Here is an 18,075-nt window from a genome sequence, read left to right as displayed (position 1 = left end):
AGGCCCATATCGGAGTGGTCTGAGCTTCTGATGGGCTCCGATAAGGCGTTCTTTCTACAAATGCAACCAAACTTTGTCACCCACCTGAAACTTGTGTGGCACCTGATGTTGATCATGTCGCTGCTTGTACTTGGCATTTGACTTCTCCAATATGTCATGAACCTACTGGCAGATGTGTTGGATGCGTTCAATAAATCTAGTTGCTTTATCAGCCTCAGACAATACATGTGTGGATTTTATCTGTGTAGTCGCATGAGGCATGGCAACATCAATCAGACATAATGGTTGAAATCCTAGACCCACTTGAAATGGACTGCGACCAGTTGAGCCATGGAGAGCTCTTTTATAACTTTGTTACACATAGGGAAGACTCTCATCCCAGGTTTTTGGATGCTTGGAGTTGTACATGTAGAGTATTTGCACTATCATCCTATTGACGACCTTCGTTTGGCCATCAGTCGGGGGATGGAATGTAGTCGACTTGGTCAGCTTGGTGTCCAGTAGTGTCTAGAGGCTTGACCAAAATGTGCTCAGGAACCCACTATCCTGATCTGATATAATGGTCTGCGGGATCCCAAAATGTACCTACACTCGTTCAAACAAGAGTTTAGCAGTGTCCTCTGATGTGATACTCTTCTTGCAGGTCGCCAATATAGCCATCTTAGAAAAATTTTCCACTACCACAAATACACAATCATTACCATGCTTGGTAGAAGGGAGGCCAGACATATAATCCATGGAGATGGATTCCCAAAGCTAGCTGGGAGTAGGCAGAGGAGTGTACAGGCCTTTCTTCTTGATGGTTGGCTTGGTGATGGCACAGGCAATGCCGGATCTGATATATTTCCCAACATCCAGTTAGAGTTTTGGCCAATAAAAGTACATTTGTAGTACAACCATTGTTTTCTCCACACCAAAGTGTCATGTGACCCAACTATAGTGTGCCTCCCAAATCAGCTTGGCACACTCGCTTGAAGGAGCACAAAGGTGGCCATCTACTAGCATCCCAAATCAGGAACTTGCTTGCCATCTACTAGCATCTGGTATGTGGAGGTGAACTTTGGATAATTTTTATATAGTTGTAGCCATCCATAGGTCTCGTGGCCACAAGAGTTGAGAATAGTAATTAGTGTTGCAACTAGGGGCCACCTGAGGCTGTCTGCAACATGATTGGTGCTTTCCTTTTTGTATTTAATGTTCAAGTGCAATTGTTGCATATATATAGACCACTCCAAATGGTGATCATTCTGCAACTTCCCTTGTGTCTGTATAAACTGAAGAGGTCGGTGATCGATGTGGATGACCATCTCCTTCCCCAAAAGGCAATGCTTCCATTTTCGGCAAGCTTGCATGATGGAATACATCTCTTTATCAGAGGTCGGGTAATTTCGAATTGTATCGGAAAGTGTCTCACTATGATTGGCCATTAGATGCCCATTCTAGGCGAGGACTGCACCAATAGCATAGTTGGAGTCAGATGTCTCAATTTCAAATGGTTATTGTAGGTCTAGCAATGTGAGTACCAATGCAGAGAAGAGGTGGTGCTTCAACTCAATGAATGCCTTCTGTTGGGACTCAAACCAGGAAAACTTTGCTTTCGCTTCGTTCTTGGTAATTTGACTCAAAGGCCAAGTGATATGGGAGAATCCCAACATGAACCTCCAATAAAAATTTGCAACGCCCAGAAAGCTGCAAAACTCTGTTAGAGTGGTCAGGGTTGGCCAATCCCGAATGACTTGGATCTTAGTCAGATCCACATGAACACCACGCTCATCTATGATGTAAACTAGAGATTGGACCTAGCTCATGCCAAAGGCGTATTTATCTAAGTTGGCACATAGTTTGTGATGCCAATGGGTTTGAATGACCTGTCGAATTTGTTGCAAGTGTTCTTCCCAACTCCTGCTGAAGATGAGGATGTCGTCCAGATAAACAACCATGAATGAGTTGGTGAAGGGCTGCAAGATGTCATCCATTAGCCTCATAAAAGTAGCATGGGCATTTGTCAACCCGAAGGGCATAACCAACCATTCAAAAATACCTTCCTTATATTTGAAGGCGATCTTTCATACATATGTGGGATCTATTGAAACCTGGTGATAACCAGACTTTAGATCAATCTTGCTGAAATACTTGGCCCCATTGAGTTGATCTAGAAGGTCATCAATCCATGGGATTGGATACCTATTCCTAAAAGATATTTTGTTTAGTGTCTGATAATCAATGTAGAGCCTTCAGGTCTGATCCTTCTTTTGTACAAGTACAATCGGGTTCCTATAAGGCAAGGAACTTGGTCGAATGTGCCCTTTTTGTAGCAACTCCGGGATTTGCTACTTGATCTCTTCATTTTCCATGATGGAGCGGTGATATATCGACTCATTGGGTAGAGGTGATTCAGGAGTCAGATCGATCAAATGCGTGACCTGACAGTGCAAGGGTACTCTTGTGTGTGAGGAGAAGATGTCCCTATATTCTTCCACGATCTCATCCACCTACTTCTGCTGCATGCAGTAACCCTTCCTAGGGGCCATGGATGTGGCTACAATCTTCCCCTTACTTTGAGAGTGAATTAGAAAGAAAACAAATTTCCCAGTATAAGAGATGATGTTACTGCATTGCTTAGCAAAGATCAAAGAGATGGCGGTAGGCGAGGCTACCTCTAGTATCTTGTGAAACTTATTGCCCAAAGAAATTATAACATTGCGAGGCCTTGACTCATATACAACATGATTCTTCCACAAGTATGGTTGGCCTAATAATACATCACAAACTTCAAGAGGAGAAACATCACACAATACCTCATCCATGAAGGGATTAATGCTATATGGAAGGCGACACTCCTGGCTAATGTGAAGATCTCGTCCTTGGCGAAGATCTTCTTCCATTTTAACTTCTGCTCATTCTTGACAGCATATCGGTAGGCGGCGCTAAGCAAGGAGATGTCTAGGAACTCTATCTTGTATTGGATGTATTTATGCAGACAAACACGATACTTGAGTACCAGATGCTGCTCAGAATCCTTGATACCCAACTTCGTGTGAAGGGTATGCAAAATACTTGTAAACTCTAGCATGTCCACTTTATGTACTTATCTTCATAGCTCCCGACAGGATAATACTTCTCCTTGATGGCATCTCTGAAAAAATTCCAAGTGGGTGCGACTGAAAACAGTGAGGGTTCCCTCTCGTCCTTATACTCACAGTAGGTTTCCCACCAGTCCTTAACATGGGGGTAGCTTTGAGGAGTGCAAAAGTAATCTTTTCCCTACTGGAAAAATCATGAACCAAAAAATACCCTTCCAATAGATTTAGCAATCTATCTTCATCTATTTGGCCTTCAAATATGGGAATATCAATGTTGACTTGTACCTTGAAGGGAGTGGTGCCTCCATAGTAGTTGTCAGATGAAGATGCGTCACCTATGGGCATCTGCCGAAGGATTTGGACAAAGTTTCCCATCATCGCATTCCTTTGTCACTTGAGTTCTTCTTTGAACAATATTTTGAAGGGATCTCCTACTCCCTTGTCTTTCTTTTCTTCCTCTAAGGGAGGTCTTCGGGGTTTGCGAGGGTGGTCTTGCAAAGGTTCAACTAGTTCAAGCCCTAACTCCCTATACCCTAACCTCGTTGGGGACATGCAAAGAAAATAGAGAAAAAGAAGACCACTCTGATACCACTTATTAGGAATTATGCAAGAACGTGACAAAATATATATATAAACATAAACATAGAGATGCACTAGTAGTAAAACTTCATTTCATTAATACTAAAGAACTGAAATATGCCTACATACAAAATGGAAATAAACTAGCTCGGGGGATGGTGGCTTATATCTGAGAAGAGATGTGGCATCAACATGCCTCTAAATTGTCTTACAATGAAGCTCGAAGGCCTATTTATTATTATGAAATGATGGAAAACCCTAAACATCCAAAAACCTAACCCTAGGAGATGAAGCGTCAAAAACATGGGCCCCATTTGGGTAAATTGGTACATCAACTTCCTAGGGTTGTAACTTTGGCATACGATCTCTGTTTGACGTGCACAATACCTCGCTAGAAATATCTATCCGAGGACTATAACTTTCAAATGCAAACATTAACTAAAAAAATTTGGTTTTCCGGCCTTCCCATAAACATCGTTTAGGGCCTCAAAATGGCTCTGAAAGCTCACAACCTGAAAAACTGCAAAAAATAGTAAATTGTGCCACAACTAAGGAAACTAAAAAACTGAAAGAGACAGTGGTGGGGATCCAAGTGGAATAGGTGGGTGCCCACCAATATCCACATGGATCAGGTGTTGTATTTGTCTTCAAACTGGACATCTATGATCCACGTGTCCTTTGGCAAAGAAAGACCCTTGGAAGAAAAATAAACCAGTAAAAAATCCCAAGGGATAGAAATTTCCAACACCACAACCTGAACATGAAAAGAAAGAGGAGGACTTGGGACCACCCACCACTAAGGACAATCCAAATCCATAGACATCTTCAGCAAATGAATATTTTAACTAGGAAGGAACAGTGGTATCAACCTCAAAAAATCCCAGAGAAGAAGGACACACAAGCCAAGAAATGTCGAAGGAGAAGGAGATAGGAGGTTTCAAATGTCCTTATACATCTAAGAGATCTGACTCAAATAAGTAATATTTGAGGAAGAAAAAAGAGAACTAACTAATTATTGTTACAACTACTCCTGATCAAGGAGGATGGCGAAAAGTAGTGTTCCTTTGATTCTTCTATGTATGCATCTCTCGATAATTCTACAGGTTGTACATGCTCTAATCAATCAAAAAAAAGAAAAAAACAGATACTAGACCAGCTCAGCTGTATAAAGGCAGACACAAGGAGGTCCCCTCGACTCCCACTCTGCATCATGTATTTTATTGTATTCTATTAATATAAAGTCCTATTGAACCTTTACAAAAAAAAAAAAGGAGGATGGCGAAAAGTAGAAAAGAAGAAAGGGAGAAAAGGGTGACTAAGCTTATTTGCTTAGGCCCAATTTTATTTTTTGTTTTGTTATTCTTTTGTTCTTTGGTTTTGATTATATGGGCACCAACTTCTTGAGTGGTGCCGCTTGGGACAGTAAAGGAATGCACTATGTGCATCTACATATGTAACTTTTTATAAGTAATATAATGTTACGATTTTTCCATGAAAAAAAAAATTAAATAATATATATATATATATATATTAAAGGATTTATATGAATGTCAACAAGGAAAGCCAAACCACAAAACCTCAATGTTGAAGATAATATACTCACGAAGACTTGAACTATGAAATGCCAAAATGAATGAAAAGGGACAAAAAGTAAAGATGTTTATGGCTTTTCCCATACAATTGCTTGATAATATATGCTTCTCTGCAATAATTCTGCAAGCATATGCTTGGCAAGGATGAGAGGGGTTGCATGTTAAGTTTATGTACAACCCATACATTATATGTGTGACCTACATAGGCACACCCATAACCCCAGCCAAATTCTACAATGTAATTTTGGTTAATTGTATTAGCGACCCTCGAGGTGTGTTACATTTATGAAGAGGGAGTTTGGCTATAGCCGACAGTGTCATTAAGAAAAGAAATTCTAGCCAATGATCTCATCAACCAACAATCTTATTATTCCTCATAATTATAAACACAATTTTTGACTTGCAACAATCAATTAATGGTAGCATTGGACCTTTTTCCTCAAAGAAAAGCTAATGGTGGATAATAGAGAGTCCGTGATAATATTCAATTGCTAATATAGAATGAAAACATGAAATAAAATCTTCAAACTATAGCCAAGAATGAATTTTCACCATTCAAATAACTAGGAAATAATTGAATAAAAATAAGAGTATCATATCAAACACATATGAGAGATACATAAAATTAATCACATCATGGACACATATTTACCATGGAAACCCAAATGGGAAAATCAAAATTCAATGGTTTCTTAGTGCTCTTATTGAGATAATATCTAGTTACAATGTAGCTTATGTCTCTTTGCGCATTCTTCTCTCTTTGGCCAACAATCATAAAAAAAATCCCTTTGGGAGTGAAGTTATAATAAAATATAAGGAGTTGGAGTAATGGGAATGTCAATAGGCCTGACCTTTTATTTCCTATTGCTTGACAAAATAGGATATTCCAAAAGGAAAAACACCATAAATAACAACTCACACAACCAAAAAAAAATCATAACACCATTGTTTTTACATAGTTAAAACACTCCAAGAGGGAAACAATCCACAACCCCAACCAACATGGCAACATGAGATAATATATTAATGCAAAAGAAAAATGTGTACATAATAGAGATTCTCACTATAATATTTAGCAAATGACTCTCCATGCTCTTTAAAAAGAGATCATAGACCAATCAGGTGTTAAGACACAAATCAATAGTTATTAGTATCAAGAAGAATATAAGCAATCAAGTCACTATGTGCCTAGAGCATTTTCTGACCATCAGATTACAAGACTACAAATTCATATAAAAGAAGCATTTTAAATAATACACTTTGCCCACACTTTACCTAAAGACACATTATACTAAGTTGATATTAACTAACTCTCGAGTTTCCAAATATCTTAAAGTCCCTTGTAAGATCAACTTAGGACAAGATTGAAGAATTTACAAATGTGACACAATACTAGAAGGAAGGAGGAATTAAAGCCTATCTCCCTTAATGGAAGTTTTCTAAACTCCTAATGTAAATCGAAGTTTGGAAAACTTCACTTTTGTAAGAGACCTCAATGTGAAAATATCTACAACTTCATCTTCTATAGGTAAAAGAGAACTTCAAGAACTCATTCATGAATGAGCTTCCTAATGAAGTTCACTTGTATCTCAATGTGTTCATTGTGTTTATATTGAACTAAATCTTTAGTCAGCTGGATGGACCTATAATTGTCGCACCATAGGGTGGTTTGGTGTTGTTGGTATCTAAACTCTAAGTTCCTCAAAGTTCGATTCTTTATATCAACAACATCATTTTATTGTGGTGTACATGGAATTGTATGTTGCATTTGAATGCCCTATGTAATGTAGTAAGTTGTGATTTTTCATTACCTCAATTTTTTGCTCTTAACCTATGAATTTTATGTCCATATTGTTTTTTTATAAGGGCCTTGTGGCCAAAAATAGCTTAAGAACTTCACTCTTAAGTTTTAAGTAACCCCCAAGTGTGTCTAGAGAATTCATCAATGAAGTTAGATTAAGAATTACTTGTAATCAGATAGAGAATGAGAAGAAAGTGGACTAGACAAATTGTTAACAAGCAATAAAGGGGTTAAGGCATGTCAAGTGGCACATCTTTCAAAACTTACATAATGATTGTAACATCCCTATCTTGGCCCCTGAGTTAAGTTGCAATTAATTGTAATTAAGTATGTTAATGGTATTGTATTCCTTGTGTTGAAATTTAAATGTTGTTGTTGCAACAAACTAAACTGAGGAATTTAAAATATATAAGCATAGTCTAAACAAGTGATGATTTCACCTAGAAAATAATGGTTTTTTCGGCATGCACTTGATGAAATATGGCAGAAATTTTGGGAAATCGAAGTTACAAATATCAAGTTTCAAAATTTTAGGTGCTAAAGGGTTCTTGAGGGTGTTGAATCAATTTAGACCATTAAAAAATGATTCAAGCACTCCCAGTTTCAATTTTTTTGAAAAAAAATGTCACATTCCGATGATAAAATTCTCATTTGGGCAAAATTGTTGCTTGCTTAGACAAGTCCAAAAGATATATATGTAAATATTCCTTTGATAATTAAAAATGTTGAGCATTAGGAACATGTGAAAATGGATACATAATATGATGTAACGTGAGGAAACAATAAGGGCATTGCATGGACTTGTCTTCCCAAATCCTTTCCATGAAATTGAAATTGAAATTTGATCCTTTTCCCTCTGACCCAACTACCAATTGATTTTGAAGGACTAGGTAAATGAAATAACCACCTTCATAAATATGGAAGTTAGGGTCGTACCTGCAATCTTGCTTCAAAATTTAATCAAAGGAATGTACTGAACACATTCCTTAGATTTTGAATTTGACCCATGGATTGTTTGAGAGACTAAGGAAAATTGAAGACTGTACAATAGCATATCGAATTAAACATGGAAAATTTTAGAAGGGTGCAGAGACCTGTGAAGGAAAAAGGATGTGAAACATTCATTTAAGCACATAGGGAGAAACACCCATAGAGAGCAAAGACACATGAGTGCATGAGTAGTGAAATTCAGAAATAGAATTCTACCATTCCCAAGTGGAAAGTTCACTAGGACATTTTGAGTAATTATATTGTGTTTTTGGTGCATAAATATACTAGAATAGTGCAAATCATGGATTGGAATTATGTTAGTGTGTTTTAGGCTCCCTAAAAATTATTTTTTCTTGTTAAACAGATACAAAAGAGATTTGGAATCTAGCTAGGTAGAGTGCACTATAATTTGATGTATGTTGGTTGAGCATGATAAGCAAGAGGTGCAGAAATCTCCAAGGGACTATAGAATAGTGAAGGGGATCCTTGATTTGATTTGCTAACTAAATGCGAGGAATATGGATATCATGGAGGCCTAGGATCGGTTGAGAAAGGAGATCCCTAACCATGGGACTTCACGTTGTTGACTAATATCTTGTCACATCCATTCATAAAGGGGGTTTTATAATTGTGAAAAATAGGGTCAATATATTATAGTATTGTGGGGGTAGTGTGGGGGGGTGGGAGGGAAATGTCAAGTAGAAGGTGAAGTTATAGGTATTAGGGGGTACAAAAGGGAGTATGTGGTAAAAATAAGGGTTTTTAGTAAAATGATGTATTGGGAGGCATGTTCAACAACAAAAAATTTAGGAGGTATTTTTCAATATCTAGGGAAATTAGAGGTATTTGTTAGTATCCATGGATGCACATGCTCTGCCACACATTCACTAAGTGGAGACCATGTGTCCCCAATTCTATCATATGTGTGAAGGAAAGTTGTTTTCACATATCCCAATTACCAATTAGTTATTGTATTTCCCCTTGTGGTAGCATAACATAGGTAGGGTGTAGCTAGACGTAGAAAGTTGTTACACTACTAAACCTCTGGTTGGGTGGAAAAGAATCCTTCCCAAATCAGTTTTTGGCTTGTAATTTCAGATAAATGTTGCCTATGTTCATGTGATTATTGTTCATTCACTTTTGATTTTTTTGTTGGCAAAATTAGAAATGGAAATTTGTTTTTTATTATCATATCATATATACATATTCATGCAATAATCTAAAATTATGTTTGAGTTCAATATATAATTTAGCATGGACGTATAATACACCAAGGTTACAAGAGCTCTTTGGGTAATAAATTGATGTCTAAAGTGGGAAGTAATTCATGGTAATTATGATTATTTACATGAGTATAAAGAATGCTTGAAGTTATCTTATTCCCTGTAATGGAATTTGAAACTTCAAATAGATAAGTTCATATGAATTTTGAGCAAGGTTTACAAAAAGTTTAGGGATAGTAAATATTGGTAAGAAATTATCTTTCCTTAATTGAACGTGATAAATTATAGTGGTAATCCATTCAAGGAGTGAAATTTTCTTTAGCACATTATGTATATGAGAATATCTAGATGCATATATTCTTACATTCATGAATTTCTCATACATGGAGAAGAAGGGAATTTTGGGCTATAATTTTTACCCAAATTGTTCTTATTTCGAGTTCAATGGAATTCTCTTCATAAATTTGATTAATTTCCCCAACAAAGATAATGCTTTCTAATGTTTAATGAAAATTCTCTTAGATTTGATGCGGTGAATGAAAAACATTCACTATCAATATAATGTCCAAAGTTTCAAACCTCGATTTTTATTGATGATCAATGAGTGTGGAATTTCACTGATGGCATTGATGATGGGGGAATATTTAAATGTTTCAGAAGGTAAAAATACTAAATTTCACCAATGGTCGATAATGTTATTGGGCAAGCAATACTTAAGGGTTTCAAGAGGGTCTAACAGTGGATTCCTCTAGCATTTAAAAAAAAAAATCACCCATTGTTAATGAGTCCATCAGCTGTCAAAAAAAATGTTTGAAGATGACCTCATTAGCTATTGACAAAAAAATTGAGGTTTGACCTCATCTGCAATCAATCTAAAGTTTGCATGTGGGATTTATTTATTACTTAATAATGGTGAAATATTTTTACGTGGAATTAATGGATAAATTTTTACTTAAAATTTCATGTATACATATAAAGTAAATTAATTGGATCTCGTAGATGACATGACTGAGATATATGGTCTTGGTGCTAACTCAACACCCCACTTGGTGTAACACATGGACTAGGGTTCCATGTGATTTTCCATGTGGTAGTTTCCCAATAGCATTAACATGGTGTCAAGAGTGAAAATATTCAAATGACCATATCTTGTTGATGTATAATCAAATTTTAATAATGTTTATACTGCCAAGAAGTTCTCACATAGAAGAAGGTGATGGCAATATCAAAAATAGTTTTGAGTTGAATAATGAAAGGGAAATTTTAGTACATTGTATTTTTAATCGGACATCAAGGGACTATATAATTATTACATAATAGTTCATTATTAAGCTAGCAAATAAGAAAATTTGATACTCCGTACCCTCATTAGGGTACAAAAGGGTTTGGGTATCTTATGGAGTGGTATCAGATAAAAATTCAAACAATGGACTTAGATGGGCCAAGAAATATACCAAAGAGACAATGTTTTCAAAGTAGTGGCTCGACACAACGGCTCGATGGACTGGAATAGACCACTGATATTTTATTGTTATAAATCCTAAAGTGAGACTAGAATAGGATTTATTATCTCAATAGAGAAGATAAATGGTAGTGTGGTTTAGGGGAGCTTTGCATATCATAGCAGAGTTCAACATTGGACCTAGATGGGCTAGAGATAAGCCAAGAAGGTAAATTAACAACGTTGTGGATCAACATGATGATACAGGTGGATATTGGTGACCACTCGCCTATTCCACTTGGACCCCCACCATTTCTTTTCAGTTTCCTTTGTAGAATAACTTACTATTTGTAGTAGTTTTTCGGGTCCTAAATTTTCGGAGCTGTTTTAAGGACCTAAAATAATTTTTTTGGGAAAATAGAGAGACCAGAAAAATGCAAACAAGTTTACTAGTTTGTTTTCGGCCTCGTTGGGGATCTTCGAAACGAGCTTTTTATGATAGTCAAACATCAATCATATGCCAAAGTTACGACCCCGGTAATTTGATGTTCCAACTAACCCAACAGAACCCACAAGCTTTTTGCGCTTCATCTCCTAGGGTTATATTTTTTGGATGTTTAGGGTTTCTCATTGTTTCTTAATGATAAAAATTCCACCGAGACTCATTGTAACACAGTTCAAAGGCATGTAGCTGCCAAATATCTTCTCAAAGATAAGCTTCCATCGCTCATGCTGGTTTATTTCCATTCTGCTTGTAAGCATCTTTCAGCTCTTTAATATTAATGAAATGAAGATTTATTTCTTTTGCATCTTTGTGTTTATGTTTATATTTGTATTTTGTTATGTTCCTCCATAAGTCTAGAACAGTGGTATTAGAGCGGTCTGCTCTTTCTCTGTTTTTCTTTGCATGTCCCCAACGAGGTTAAGGTATAAGGAGTTAGGGCTCAAACTGGTTGAACCTTTGCAAGACCAACCTCACAAACCGTGACAGCCTCCAATGGCAGAAAAAAATAAAGATGAGGGAGCATGAGATCCTTCAAAATATTGCTCAAGGAATCCCTCGAGCGACAGAGGAACACAATGATGGATAACTTTTTCTAGATCCTTTGGCAACTACCCACAGGTGACACATCTTCATCCAGCAACCACTCCTTTTAAGGTATAAGTCAACTTCGGCATTCCCATGTTTAAAGGCCAGATAGATGCAGGCATCGTAGATAGATGGTTAAAATTGTTGGAATGATATTTTTCGGTTCATGACTTTTCCAATTGGGAAAATATTACTTTTTCACTCCTCAAAGTCACCCCCCATGTCAAGGATTGGCGGGAAACCTATTTTGAACAAAAGGACAAGAGAGAATGCTAAGTGTTTTTAGCGCACCCACTTGGAAGTCTTTCTGAGACGCCATCAAGGAACAATATTACCCTATCAGGAGCTATCAAGATAAATATATAAAGTGGACCATGTTGCGGCGAGAAAGGGACCAAGATGTGTTATTTTTCGTACCCTTCGCACGAAGTTGGGTATTAAGGATTCTGAGCGACATTTGGTACCCAAGTACTGCGACTATCTACACAAGTACATCCAAGATGAGATGGAGTTCCTGGACATCTCCTCACTTGGTGTCGCCTATCGACATGCTGTCAAGATTGAGTAGAAATTTAAACAAAAGAAGTGAGACTTTGGATATATGAATCTAAAGCAAGGGAAAAGTTCCCCCAAACCACAGAACAAAGGAAAAATCCAAGGTAAGGCAACCAGGACAACCTGTTGAAGTTGCAAGCAAATAACAACACTACGAAGATAAAGAAGGACATAGGGAAATGGTGTGATTTCCATAAGAGCCCCACTCACAACACAAGTGAGTGTTGAGCCAGGCAGCCGCTAGTGGCCAAGTTGAAGGCTTCTAAATTAGATGCATGTTCTGACTCTGAGTCGGAAACCAACAAGGGGAATGACAAAGGGAAGCATATTATTGATGTGGAGCCCAGTGCCACCATTGCCACCACAAAGATCCAGAATATTGAGCCCGAAGATCTAGAGGAGGGGGAATGGCTCTTCCACTCACAAATGTGGGTGAAGGGCTCTCTGGTGTAGTTCATTGTCAACAGCAGAAGCCAAAAGAACCTCATTTCAGCATAGCTCATGAAGCGGTTGGGCCTACCAACCACACCACACCCGCAACCATACACCATTCGACGGCTTCACCAAGGACAAGATCTTCGCGTCAGCCAGCAGTGATGCCTTCCCTATAGCATCAAGCCCTTCACAAATGAGGTACCGTGTGATGTTGCTCCTCTTGAAGTTTGTGATGTATTATTAGGCCAACTATACTTTTGGAGGCATCATGTTTATTATGAGTCTAGGCCTCGGAATGTTATTATTTGGATTTCAGAGATCTGTGGCTTGAATCTTTTGAATCATTGACCGGAGAATCCACAGTTTTAACATTTTTGTACCAACGTTTCAAATCCCAACTGGGATCCATCATCAGGATATGAGAATGATGATAACAGAAGAGCAACAAAGAAGTAATAAATAGTGATGAGGATAAATTTTAGAACAATATACTGTCGGCTGAAATAATCATTAATTAATTTAATATAATTTAATATTAATATGTTTTAATAAATTATTATTTTATTATTTAAATTTTTGGAAAAGTAAATTAATACAAAACCCTAAAGATTAATTAAGGACTAAACTAAGACTAAAAAAGCCTAATAAACTAAGAAGAAATAATTTCAATATAAAATTAATTTAATGTATTAACCTAATTATATTAACAATTATAAATAATAAGTAATTTATAATTTATTAATATAATAATTAATATATTAATTAATTGTTATATAGAAATTATGGAAATGAACTATAAACTAAGACTAAAGAAAGCCTAAAAATTAAAAAGAAGAAATAATTTCAATATAAAATTAAAATAATGTATTAACCTAATATATATTAACAAATTATAACTAATAAGTATTTATAATTTATTAATATAATAATTAATATATTAATTAATAGTTATACAGAAATTATTTTAAGGAAATAAAGCTAACTAATAAATTTTTAAGGGCTATAACTAAAACAAAAATAGGTTGATTAAACTAAAAACACTACATACTAGGGAAATATTAATTCTTATATAATTTAATTAAAATATTAATCAAATTATATTAATCATTATAAATAATTAATATTTATAATTAATTAATATAGTGATTAATATATTACTTAATAGCAATATAGGAATTAATATATCCTAGCATTTAATGGAAATTTTAACCTAGATCTAAAAGAAAACATAGACAAATGACATGAGAAGGGAGAGGGGTAACTTACCTGTTGAGGCCTTTACCAGGGAATGTGCTTGCGCTTTTTATTTCCCTGATCAAGGGAAGCCAGCTCCCGCTAATCTCCACACCACTATCCCTGTTTAGATTATGAGGATGTTTGATGATTTCAAGCGCTTCTCTGATCTTTCGTCTCTGATGTTGCTCTTCCCTTGCGATAATTGATGCGCTTTCCAGACAAATATGGTGCTTAGTCTTTAAGGAGTGCTCTGCTAGGGCTGAAGTACGAGATCTTCCGTTCTTAATATCAGCGCCATGTTCCTTGAGTCTTGTCTGGAGGGAGCGACCTGTTTCACCAATGTAGCTCTTCCCACAAGAACATTCTATTTTATATACTCCTTTAAGCTGATGATTGTCGATATCATCTTTAACAGACTTTAAACTTTGTCTGATAGTACTTGGAGCTGAGAAATGAGTGATAATGTTTTTCTTTTTTAGGATTTTAGCGATTTTGTCTGTAATTCCATTGATATACGGTAGAAAAACAATACCACAATTAGGCTGGTCTTGAGCCTTAGGCTCATGAGACAACATCTTTCTTTCAGCTTTCTCAATGGCCTTTTTAATTTCTTGCTCCTTGTAGCCTATACTTTTAAAAGTTAAAATTAGATGCTTCTTCTCTTCGTCCAGGTGCTCTGAGTCGCAAATTCGAAGGGCTCTGATGGCTAGCGTGTTTAGCACTACCTACCACCATATCTTTGATCTCTGTGAAGCCATGCAGTAAGATCATTTCTCAGATTGGGAAATTTGTCTTCCTTATGATTCACCCTCAGGGTAAGAAGAAGAATGTGGCCACATACACAGCCTCCAGACAGGGCTCCTCCGCACAACAGCAGTTGATGGACAAGTTCATGGAACAGTACAGGGACATCTTCACCTCACCCACAAGGGTACCTCTGCACTGTCAGGTCAACCACTCCATCGATTTGACCCCAGGTGCAACGCTATCCAACGGACCGATCTACCAACGCTCTGTTCTGGAGAACGACGAAATTAAGAGCTAGATTCAGGAGTTGTTGTAGAAAGGGAACATTAGGCCAAGTTCATCACCTTGTGGGAGCCCAATCGTGTTGGTACAGAAGAAATACAACACCTGGAGACTCTGCATTGACTATCAGTTGTTAAATAAGATCATTGTCCGGAATAGGTATCCAATCCCATAGATTGATGACCTTCTGGACCAGCTCAAGGGGGCAGAATATTTCAGCAATATTGACTTGAAGTTTGGTTATCGCCTGGTACCAATTGAGCCCTCTAATGTGTGGAAGACCACCTTCAAATCTAAGGAGGGCCTTTTCGAATGGTTGGTCATGCCTTTTGGGTTGACAAATGGCCCCGCAAACTTCATGCGATTAATGGACGACATCTTGCGACCATTCACCAAATCGTTCGTGGTAATGTACCTGGACGACATCTTGATCTTCATCCGAAGTTGGGAAGAGCGCATACACCATATACGACAGGTCCTCCAAACCCCGCGACAACACAAATTATGTGCCAATTTTGAGAAATGCACTTTTGGTATGACCCAGGTTCAATATCTTGGGTACATCATTGATGAGTGGGGTGTGCATGTGGACCCAAAAAATATACAAGCTATTCGGGATTGGCCAGCCCCAAACACTCTAATAGATCTTCGCATTTTTCTGGGTCTTGCCAATTTCTATCATAGGTCCATGTTGGGATTCTCTCATATCACTTGGCCTTTGAGTCAAGTCACCAAGGGAGGATCGAAAGCAAATCTCTTTTCATTTGAATCCCAACAAAAGGTGTTTGTTGAGTTTAATCATCGCCTCTACTCTGCACTAGTGCTTACATTACTAGATTTGCAATAGCCATTTGAAATTGAGACAAACGCCTCTGACTATGCTATTGGTGCAATTCTTACCCAGCAGGGTCATCTAGTGGCATGTCACAGTGAGACACTTTCAGATATAGTTTGAAAGTATCCCACTTATGACATAGAGAAGTATTCTATTGTGTAGGTCAACCGAAAAAGTAAGCATTACATTCTCGGGAAGGAAATGGTCATCCACACAGACCACCGACCCTTGTAGTTCATATAGACACAAGGGAAGTTGTAGAACAATCGCCATCAGAAATGGTCCACATATCTGCAGCAGAACCATTTGAACATCAAGTACAAGAAGGGCAACACCAATAATGTTGTATATTGTCTCAACTAACCATCGTTTATGGCATTGACCAGTGCGCTAGACTCTTATGGACACGGGACTTCGAGGTAGCTGCATCTTTACAAGAGTGATCCAGAATTCGAAAACACATACTAGATACTCCTAGAAGGCAAGCAAGTTCCATATTTTCACCTCCAGGGTACATTGTTATGCCACCTGGTACACCTATGTGTTAGCGAGCATGCCTAGATTATTTGGGAGGCGCACTACAGTTCGGTCACTGTTTCGGAGTAAAGAAAATTGTGGCAGTGTTGCAGAAGTATTTTTATAGGCCGAACCTTTGATAGGATGTTGGGAAGTACATCAGATACTGCACTGCCTATGCCATTGCCAAATCGACAATACATAAGCAAGGCTTATATACTCCTCTGCCTAATCCTAGTTAGCCTTGGGAATCCATCTCCATGGATTACATGTCAGGCCTTCCTTCTAGTAAGCATAGCAACGACTGCGTATTTGTGGTCATTGACAAATTCTCTAAGATGACCATTCTGGCAACTTGCAAGAAGAGTATCATAGTAGAAGCCACTACTAAGCTCTTATTTGAACAAGTATAGGTACATTTTTGGATTCCATAGTCCATTATCTCAGATCGGGTTAGCATGTTACTAAGTACAATTTGGTCAAGCCTTTGGTCGATGTTGGATACCAAGCTCACTAATCCCACGACCTTCCACCCCCAAATGGATGGCCAAACAGAGGGCATAAATAGGATGATTATGCACATTTTTCACATGTACAACTTGAAGCATCCACACACATGGGAAGAAAGCATCCCCAATGTCCAGCACAACTACAACAAAGCTCTCCATAACTCAAATGGCCACATTCCCTTTTAGATGGGGTTGGGATTCTAGCCACTATGTCCCATTGGTGTGGCCATACCACTTGCAACTACTCACGTGTTTTCGGCTTATGTCTAATCTGAAACTAACCATGCTAACAACTTCATTGATCACATTTAGCACATCCTCCAACAGGTTCATGACACATTGGAAAGAGTCAATGCTAAGTACAAGCAGCATCATGATCAGCATCGAGTGCCACACAAGTTCTAGGTGGGTGACAAATTTTGGTTACATTTGAAGAAGGAGCGCCTTGATGGGCCCCACCGCAAGCTTCGCTTGCTCCAATATGGGTCGTACACCATCACCAAGGTTGTAGGGGACAATGCCTTCGAACTCAGCATTCCATCATTCCTTGGCCTGCATCCAGTATTCAATGTGGTCCAGTTGCGACCATACTTTCCCCCATTATTGGACACATCCAACGTTACTAACAGTTGACACCAACAGATCTCAACCCAAGCTGCATCGAGTAGGACACAACAAATAAGATCATGGACACACGTATTAAGAACACTCGCCAGCAAAGGATCAAGCTATATCAAGTAGTCAAAGCAGACCAATTCCTTCACCAAGGCAAGTGGCTCACCAAAGGCCAAGCTCAGCAGAAGTTTCTCCATCTCATGGAGGCACTTAACACAATGGGGACCGTTGGTTCCTAAGGGGGGAGGATTGATCCAAGTGGATATTGGTGGCCACCCACCCATTCAACTTAGACCCCCACCATTTCTTTTCATTTTCCTTGATTATAGTATAACTTACTTTTTTTGGTCCTAAAATTTTGGAGTCGTTTTGAAGGCCTAAAAGACGTTTTTAGGTAAAACAAAGAGATCTTAACAGTGCCAATCAAGTTTATTTATTTGTTTTCACTCTCCTCTTGCAAATATTTGAAACGAGGTATTATGATAGTCAAACAGAGATCGTATGCCAAAGTTACAACCCCGTGAAGTTGATGTTCCAACTAACCCC

Source organism: Pinus tabuliformis, chromosome 4_2 (assembly GCF_031772625.1).
Source record: "Pinus tabuliformis cultivar Carrire ecotype Pingquan chromosome 4_2, CPIR1, whole genome shotgun sequence".
Lineage (NCBI taxonomy): Eukaryota > Viridiplantae > Streptophyta > Pinopsida > Pinales > Pinaceae > Pinus > Pinus tabuliformis.
This window is presented reverse-complemented; position numbering follows the sequence as displayed.